General features: G+C 41.1%; 1 long non-coding RNA gene across 1 annotated transcript in view; it reads right to left on the minus strand.

The window, feature by feature from the left end:
- Positions 1-260: 260 nt before the first annotated feature.
- Positions 261-8,421, minus strand: part of LOC146763587 (uncharacterized) — a 35,131-nt gene continuing 26,970 nt past the window's right edge. Inside the window, exons 2-3 of the long non-coding RNA XR_014951589.1 lie at positions 8,288-8,380; positions 261-6,192 (exon numbers count right to left, since the gene is read on the minus strand). This is a non-coding gene — a long non-coding RNA (uncharacterized LOC146763587). The remainder of the gene's footprint in view (positions 6,193-8,287; positions 8,381-8,421) is intronic.

An 8,421-nucleotide genomic window follows, 5' to 3' on the forward strand; every position in this document is an offset into this window, starting at 1 on the left:
CACATAGGTTCTGCCGTGCCTGTTCTTGCCAGGGGCACGGCGAGGCTCCACTCAGCTTGGCTCCTGTTCTGCACTGTTGCACTCACCCAACAAAAAAAGGCACACAGCCATTAAATCTCTGAATCACTCCTTGGCTGGATGTTGGCATGGATACGTCTTCCTTGAGCAGGTGCTGACAGAGCTGAACTCATTCTACCTGCCTTCCTCCTCATTTCTGCCTGGGTGAAAACGAGGTCCACTCTAGGAACTATTTTATAGCCTTTAATTTTTTTTTTTTTTTTCCCTATAGATAATAGTCACTGCCTGCAGGTTTTGGCAGGGAAAGTTATCATAAGGTTGAGACATTCTCCAGGCAGTGGACAAAGCCAGTTGTCACAAAGATAGGACATCTTCTGAGCTTAAACTAAGACAGGACAGAGGTGCTTCCAATGCCAGGAATTCCTGACAACCCCTCTGGAACTTCACAGCTCCTGCAGTTTCTCTCAGCTCTGTGCATCACACAAACCATAATAAAAAATCTCATTAGGTCAGCCTTTCTCAAAAGCTGTGTTGGCATCCAAAAGCGCCCTGAAACCTGCTGGGGCTTTGTGGTTTTGAGCTCCTAGGAGAGACAGTGTCTCCTTGACAGCTCCCACTGTCACGACCTACCACATTTCTTAGGGGACACTTTTGGAAAGGGTATTTTGGTCTGCAGGTGGCACACAGGCTGTCGTAAAAGCAGCCCCAAATGCTTGCAGTCACTAGGTGTAAAAAGGAACCATCAAATGGGGTGGTAATGCCTCATTAGAGAGTCCCTGTCTGTCCCCTGAGCATATTGGGGTGTGGTGAGGGGAGGCAAAATCTACTTATTAAACACAGTGACAGTCCTGCCTTTAGTGTTAGTTGTTGTCCCTCATAATTTATTTCTTTGTCTGCTCTCTGTCCCACTGGAAAATGGCAGAAAATAAAAACCAGAGGGAAAAGAAGCTTGTGCCCTTATTTGACCACCCATAGCATGTATTCACTTTTGAATTAAAGGAATACTTTTTATGTCCAATAGCAAGTGGAGAAACCAATGTTTTTTAAGCAGCTTGAGATGAAGGTGGCAATTTATCTCTGGCTCCAGAAATGCAATTTTTTGAAAAAACTTTAAAATATTATCCATTTTAACTGCAATATCTGTCAGGTGATTGGGTTATGGCCCTTCTACAGCTTGTATATTGAGCAGTTTCACATAGTGGAAATTACATATCTTCAAGTACATTTAAAACCACTGGCCTGTTGCTGTCACACAATACCTGCTCATGCTGCAGAGGGAAAACCCCCAAAACTTGTATTTTGTGTAAAATTCAAGCATTTATGTGAAGGAGTATAGGTTAATCCATATGTGCATGGGGTGAAATTCAGGTCCCTTTTATCAACACTTGGTTGCAGGAGGTAAAGGAAGAGTGTTAGAGGCACCAAGCTTTTTCTTATCCCAAAACAAGGAAGATGTTTCACTGGGAACCACAGGGTAAGGTTTTCCTCTCTGCCTTGCCACTGTTTTAGTCCAACAGCAGATTCTGCAGTGCCTGTTTCCCAAGGGAAGGGATATGACCCCAAGTGTGGGGCATTATTAAAGATGAGCACCTGCAAACACTCTCAGAGGAGTGCCACAGGAAACTCACAGCTGGAACTCATAAGCTCAGACTGACCTGAGGTGTGCAGTTAGATCCAAGATCTCCACAAACTGTGAAAAACTGCTGCCTCCCCCACTTTTTTTTTTTATTTTATTTTCCCCAGTGGTATCACTGTAAATCATTACTGGAAGCTCACTCACAGCATGTCTGGCTGCTCCTGTGAGAGACAAGATTACAAGATTTTTTTCTAAATACAGGTGAAAATAAGGGACAGAGTCTCCTCCAACTCAATGAGTTGCAGCAACTCCAAAACCTAAAGAATATAGTGTGGGTCTCCCCTGTGGGAGGCAGAGGATGTTGTTTTCAAAGCACGCTCCATGTCCACACATAAATTCCCTCAGACACACACTCAGTATGTAGTTTATTTCTGTGGGTCACTGAGACTAGGAAAGTGACTTTCATGTGTCTCCTTTGATTAAACACAGACAATTTTAGCTTAAATACAATGAAAAAAAAAAAAAGAAAAACAAAATGAAATATGGAATATTTTTAGGAAAGAGTACCATTTCTAAATTACATTCTTTTTTTTTTTGTTTTCTCATGTCTACACTAGAAAGCAAAGAGAGTGAGGATTGCCCAAATTTTTCATTTGAAGTTTGAAGGGACTATCACAAATGCTCCATATGAGATAGTGAACAGCTTTTCCTGGACAAAAACCTTCCATAAAAAACGTATCTGTGGATGTTCATGAGCTTCTCTTCTCTGGAAAACTCCAATATTTCCAATATTTGTTTAAATAATGTTCAATTGTTTGGGTTTTTTTCCCCCTTAAATTGTGTTTTCACTGCCTATTTATCCATCACTTCCATGTTTTTAACAATATCTCACATGAAGATAAATTCTCACAAATACATGGTTTTCAGAGATTTAAGAGGCTGTAGCTGCTTTTTTATGCTGAAGACATGGGACAAATCATTCAGGTTTTTTAGGATGTCAGTCAGGCACATCATCCTGTTTTGACAGTAGCAGCCTATTTTTGTGGAAAGGCTCAGGAGGAGCTCTCTGGTGCCAGGCGTGTTGTTTGATGTGCACAACGCCCCGTGGTTTGTACATTTTGAATATTTTGATTATGAGTCCCTAGGCATGGTGCCAGTGGCATGAGTGATGCTTGGACAGGCCTGTGCCATTCCTGGTGCTCCGACATTCACCTGGCTCCACACAGCATCACAAAGATAAAATCTCAATAAAGAGACAATCGTAAGATAAAGAGCAAGCTCTCTAAATGTGTTGTTTTTTTTTTTAATTGTGTGAACATTCTTCTGTGATATTCTTTGTGTTTTGGAGTTGTTGAAACTCACTGAGTTGGTTTTCTCATGGGATAACTTCTTCAAAGCTCTGTGTGAGGCAGTGCCAGGACTGATGGAAGCAGAAGGATACTGTCTCCTATTTTCACCTGTATTTAGAAAAAATCTTTAGAAAAAATCTGGAGCAGCCAGACATGCTTTAAGCAAACTCCCATTAATGATTTACAGTGATAACACTGAACACTTCATACTATAATAGAATAGTCTGTGTAAACATGATTAAACAATCCCATATCATGGTTGTCACTGATTAGCATATTGGGTTACTGTGAAATTTTTGCTGTTATTGTTGAATATTTTGAAAGATGCTGGCACATAAAGGTAACTGTAGAGCTGTGCTTCCCTCACAGCTATTCCAGGATTGTACCTCAGTATCTCATTCAGAAAAAAGCCTTGTGGTTCATGTTTCACCAATAATTGCATATTATTTATCATGTCTTAGGATCGCTTTTGAAGACATATCCCTAGAGAAAATCTATACTGGAAGACTTGAGTGTCTTGCATCTCCATAAAGTGAGATTTTTATTAAAAACCCCAAATATCTCTTTTAAGAAACAGCACATGGGATGGTTTTTGCTTTGGGTGGAGGGAGCCCCACTCTGCTCTAACAGAGCCGTGGCCCCTGCTTGCACAGATTGTTCCTCTCCAGACCAAGAATGTGTCAGAGGGATTTGACTTTCCCACCAGTGGGTGAAGCTCTTAGTCACCAGCCCAAACAAAGGGGAGGCAGCACTCTGACATTTCTGAAGAGAAAACAGAGGGGTTAATCTGCAGATTGGAGATAAATCCTCCTGCCAAGGTTTTCATTTTGTTCAGATTCTGCACCTTGGTTTGCTGTTGGTGCCTCTCTTGCCCACTCTTAAGGAGAGACAGTGTGCACTATTATGCTCAGATAAATTAAACCAGCATGAGGATGAGCACTCCACAGGATTAGCCTTGGGAAAAAATGACTAAAGCCTGGCTTTGCTCCAAAAGCTTAAAGTGCTACCACTGCCTCGGAGATACTGGCTTGTACCTGTTACATGCCTGCAGCACAGGCTGCCTGTGTTTCTGAGCTGCAAAATGCCACACAGTGGGCATTTAACCCATTGTGGGTTAAATTAAGACTTTGTAGGATCTGTCAGAAATGGTAATTTTTGTATAATACAGATAAGTATGTACACACAGACAGAAGAGAAGGACTAGGGTGTTAGGAATGTTTCTATCACCTCAGTTAGCCTGTGTAGAGGAACCAGCATCTTCATCAGGCAGGGCTGGGGGATGTCAGAGTGGCCTGGATGGCATTTTGTGTCTAACCTCACTAATTTGTTCTGTGGCCTCTCCAAAATGAGGAGATTCCATGTGTGTACTCACTGTGACAGCACCAAGCCACCTGATAAGAATTCAGGCCATCAACAGGTACCCAGAATTTAAGTGAAGTCACTGATGTTTTAAGGATTCTTTCATGTAAACCCTGTTGCATCTGTCCCTTTTTCTCCAAGCAGATTCTAGGTCAAAGAGCCACATCCATTAAATCTTTTTCCTTCCCTTCTCCTCTTAAAATCCCCTTCCATACAGACTGCTGCACTTGGAGCAAAGCATGCTTGTGTTCCTTTCCATGCAAAGTTTAATCCTCTTTTTGTCTGTGATCAAGAGCTGTCATCAAAATGATCTCTCCTTCTCCCATGCTGGATTCAAGGTTATGTTTACTGCTCTGAATTTGGGCTCAGACAGTGACAGACCAGAGAAAGCTTTGCTAAGTGAGAAATCCAGATTGTGTGGCTTCCAACTCAGAGAGCAGCAGCAGCCTTCATTTAGGCTGTGGAAGAAATTCCCTTACAGGTTTTTCTCCATGGTAGTAGTTTGGAGAAAGGAAAAAACCTTAAGACAAAGAATGGATAAATCAGGTGTTCACAGCTTAAAAGCAATCTGAGGTCTTTCAGAGGGAGAATGCAGGTGGGCTTAGGAGGAATGTAAAATGTAAACATGAGCACAAAAGACAGCGGAGAAAAGAAATTTCATAGCTCAGGACTCAATTTAAAAAAAGGAAAGAAAAAGTGTCTACACAGGACGCAGAAACTTGCCACAGAAACCATCTTCAGGTATCCTCGTTTCACAAGGATATCTGAACCCAAAAAGAGAATATAAACAGGAAACAGGAACAACAAAAAGTGTGTAAAGGTTGTGTCGGTTTACCTGATCTCATATTTCTCCCATTGGTGAAATATGCAACTATATTGAGAAACCTTTTAAAGCCATGCATCTTGACAAATTTGTTCTGTATTACTCACAAAGCAGAAGCTGTAGGGCTTATGGTACTGCTGCTGGCCTGGAGCAAGGAGATTCTGCATCTCATGAAGAAGGGATTTTGAAGATGGAGTTTCCTGGAAAAAGCATGCTGGAGTGGCAGGAAGGAGTCAAAAATGGTGTCTTACAGCCCTTTTTTTTTTTTTTTTTTTAAATTTTTTTTTTTTTTTAATTAAAATACATGTTTATGCCTTGAAGAATTCAGTTTGATCCAGGGGAAATTTCTTCCATCATATATCATATGCCCATGCTGAGGCTGTGACTGTAGAACCTGATCGGAAGAGCTGAACTGTGTTTTGGAGTGCATCAGCAAGGACAGACCCCACTCCTTCAGAGGGGATTGAGGAAATCCCAGAGCTGTAAAACCCTGAATGAAGGGTCCAGTGGCAGAAGTGGGACTGGGAGTTTTCTCACTGAGAAGAAATCCATGACACCTCACGACAGTGCCTTGCAAGGCTTTGCTCCTTCTCTCTGCATCACTCTAAAAGGGCTTCTGATTAATGAAAAAAAAATGTAAACACTGATTTTAATCATCTCCCTTATCCACTGGCCTGTACATCCTACTTTATATATTAATATCTGTTATTAAATGCCTGTTTTCTTAATGGAAACGATATCATCATTTATTCTAAGACTGGCTTTTACCACCTGAAAAAAAAACCCTCAAGCTGTCACATTCCTGCTTTTTGAACCCACAACTTAAGAACAGATTTAACTCATGAACAAAATGACACACATTTTTGAACATGGACTTTGCAAGGCAGCACCTGTTTCAGTCCAGGAATTTTTCACATGGCTGCTTGTTCAGCATACAAAGAATAGGATCTTCCCATTCTTGTCTCTCAGGAGTATTGGGGAAGCACAAGACAGGCTGTTGATCAATCCTTACACCCTTCCCCATCCAGAGCACGGACCTCCACGTAAACCTGAGCTGCAGCTTCACCCTGTAGAGGATGAAAGGTGAATTTGACGAGCTGCCACAGTTCTTGAGCTCTGTGGCCTTTTTAGCTTACTCTAAAGCCATAACTCTGGAGTGTCTAAGTCTGCTCTTCACCCCCCAGCCCACAGTTTCTTCCATCCCCCCCAAAAAATGTAGAAGTCAATTAATCACTTTCATAATTAGCTGCGAAAACCAAGTTTTATCTGGAAGCTCATTGCCCCTCTCTTTTCGTAATTTCCTGACTTCCTTAAAAGCATTTATTCTTCAAACAGAGCAGACACCAGCTATTAAATAAGGGGAAGAGTTCTCCTACTTGCTTTCAACATGATGTTCTGGAGTGACAGACTCACCCTTCTGACACTTAGGGCAGCTGCAAGCCAAGGGAAAGGGGTGAAAGAGAGGCAATGGGTTGTAGAAAGCAAAGTCACGTCCCAGGAGGGGGAATGTCCTCATGCCTTTGTAGTTCCCAAGAATTAGCATTTTTCCACTCTCCCTTCCCCTCCCTGGCTGAACTCAGGCACCTCAGAGTCTGGAATTGTCGCGTTTGTCACAGGTGATGAAAACTCCTTAAATTTGTGTTGAAATCCTGACCTTAGCACAGACCTTTTTTTTTTTGTTATGACCTTGGGCATGTCTTGTAATTTTCACTTCTATCATGGTCATGAGGTTTTCAGGATGCATTCATGCAGAGGTTTTGCATAGCTTCTTTGGCTCTGATTTTAGGGTGTGCATTAAAAATACACTGCCACAGAAGTGACAACCATACTCTGCTTTTTTTCCTGACTTACTCATTTTCCAGCTTTCTTTCCTCTGTGATTCACAGCATGAAGATTTGGGCAGAAAACAAACATCTGTCAAACAGGAATAGCTTAGTCCAGCAACCTGACCTGCTTCACAACATCACCAACAGAAAAGGTTTGTAGTTACACTGGAATTTTGTTTAGAACAAATTCTTATAATAAACACTTTATTTTAAACGTTGAGAAAATCAGTTCGTGGCCAGAAGAGGGCATTTGACTTCAAGACTTGGGCTCGTGGCTATGGGCTCCTTCTCTTAAAATAAATAAAACCTAACAAACAAACAAACCCATCCTACGCTACTAAAAATTCATACCACTTGTGGTTCCTACTGTGCTGTGACAAATCTAACAAGTTTAAACCTTTCAGTCAAAGCTTCCCCTGAAGCCAGCAGAGACTGAGAACATGGCAATGAAATGAAGAGTTACTGATTCATCCTTCCCTGAATTACCCACTTCCTACTTTCTAGCACCAAGATAAGCAGGAGCTTTACTCAGACATCATACAAGGAAAAGAACCACCTACAAATGTTCTTTTTTGTCCCAAGATACAGGGAATTACTTGATGGTCTGAGCTGGTGCACTTATTCCTTTTTAACTCCTTTTATTGTTTGTTAAAATCTTTGAAGTCGTGAGCCCACAGGGGTTTTATGTAATATGAAAGCATAAATTGGGGGATAGTCACACCCTCATAGTGGTCTCTTCTCCTTCTAAATCATTACAACAATTAATAACTAGAAAAAGACCCCAGCTGTGTGAATGTGGCATTCCACAGTGGTGACAGTGAACAGAAGAAAGATACACTCACTGAAAATTGTGGACTTTTGAGGTCTTATTTTAAAGCAATGGGAGGTACCAAACAGGGGAAATACTCCTCTGTGGCTGAAAGGTCAAGAGTATGGGTAAATTGCAGATTTGAGTGAAATTACAAATACAAAGAAATTCTGGAGCTGCCAAAACTTTATGTTTCATGATGTCACATCAACTTTCCTGTTCTGCTTCTTCCTTGAAGACACTGAAATTCTCAGCTTTGCTATCTTTTTTAAGGAAAAAAAAATCCCTTCCCTGTTTTTCAATGCCAATAAGTATATCAGCAAGAAATTTGAAACTTGGTTTGGGTCCTATTGATGCAAAAAGCCACAAAAATATTTTTGATTCCCTCCAAAGTTTTAACATTCTCTTTGCTCAACTTGTATGAACTGGAATTGTCCCAGATAAAATTGGTAACAGTAAAAACAAATAAATCTGCTCCCACTTTCCTCAGCTACATATTTTCAATTTAAAGTTTTTATGAATACTTACAGCTCAATTGTCCTTGACCTCAGCAAAGACTTCAATTTTATGCCATTCTCAGAAGAAATTCCAGCCTTGAATATGTTAGGATGTCCTGCATGTCTGAAACAGAGTCAGGTCAGCTGCAGCCCAGGCAGTGACAG

Source organism: Lonchura striata, chromosome Z, assembly GCF_050655825.1.
Source record: "Lonchura striata isolate lonStrDom1 chromosome Z, ASM5065582v1, whole genome shotgun sequence".
In the NCBI taxonomy this organism is placed as follows: Eukaryota; Metazoa; Chordata; class Aves; order Passeriformes; family Estrildidae; genus Lonchura; species Lonchura striata.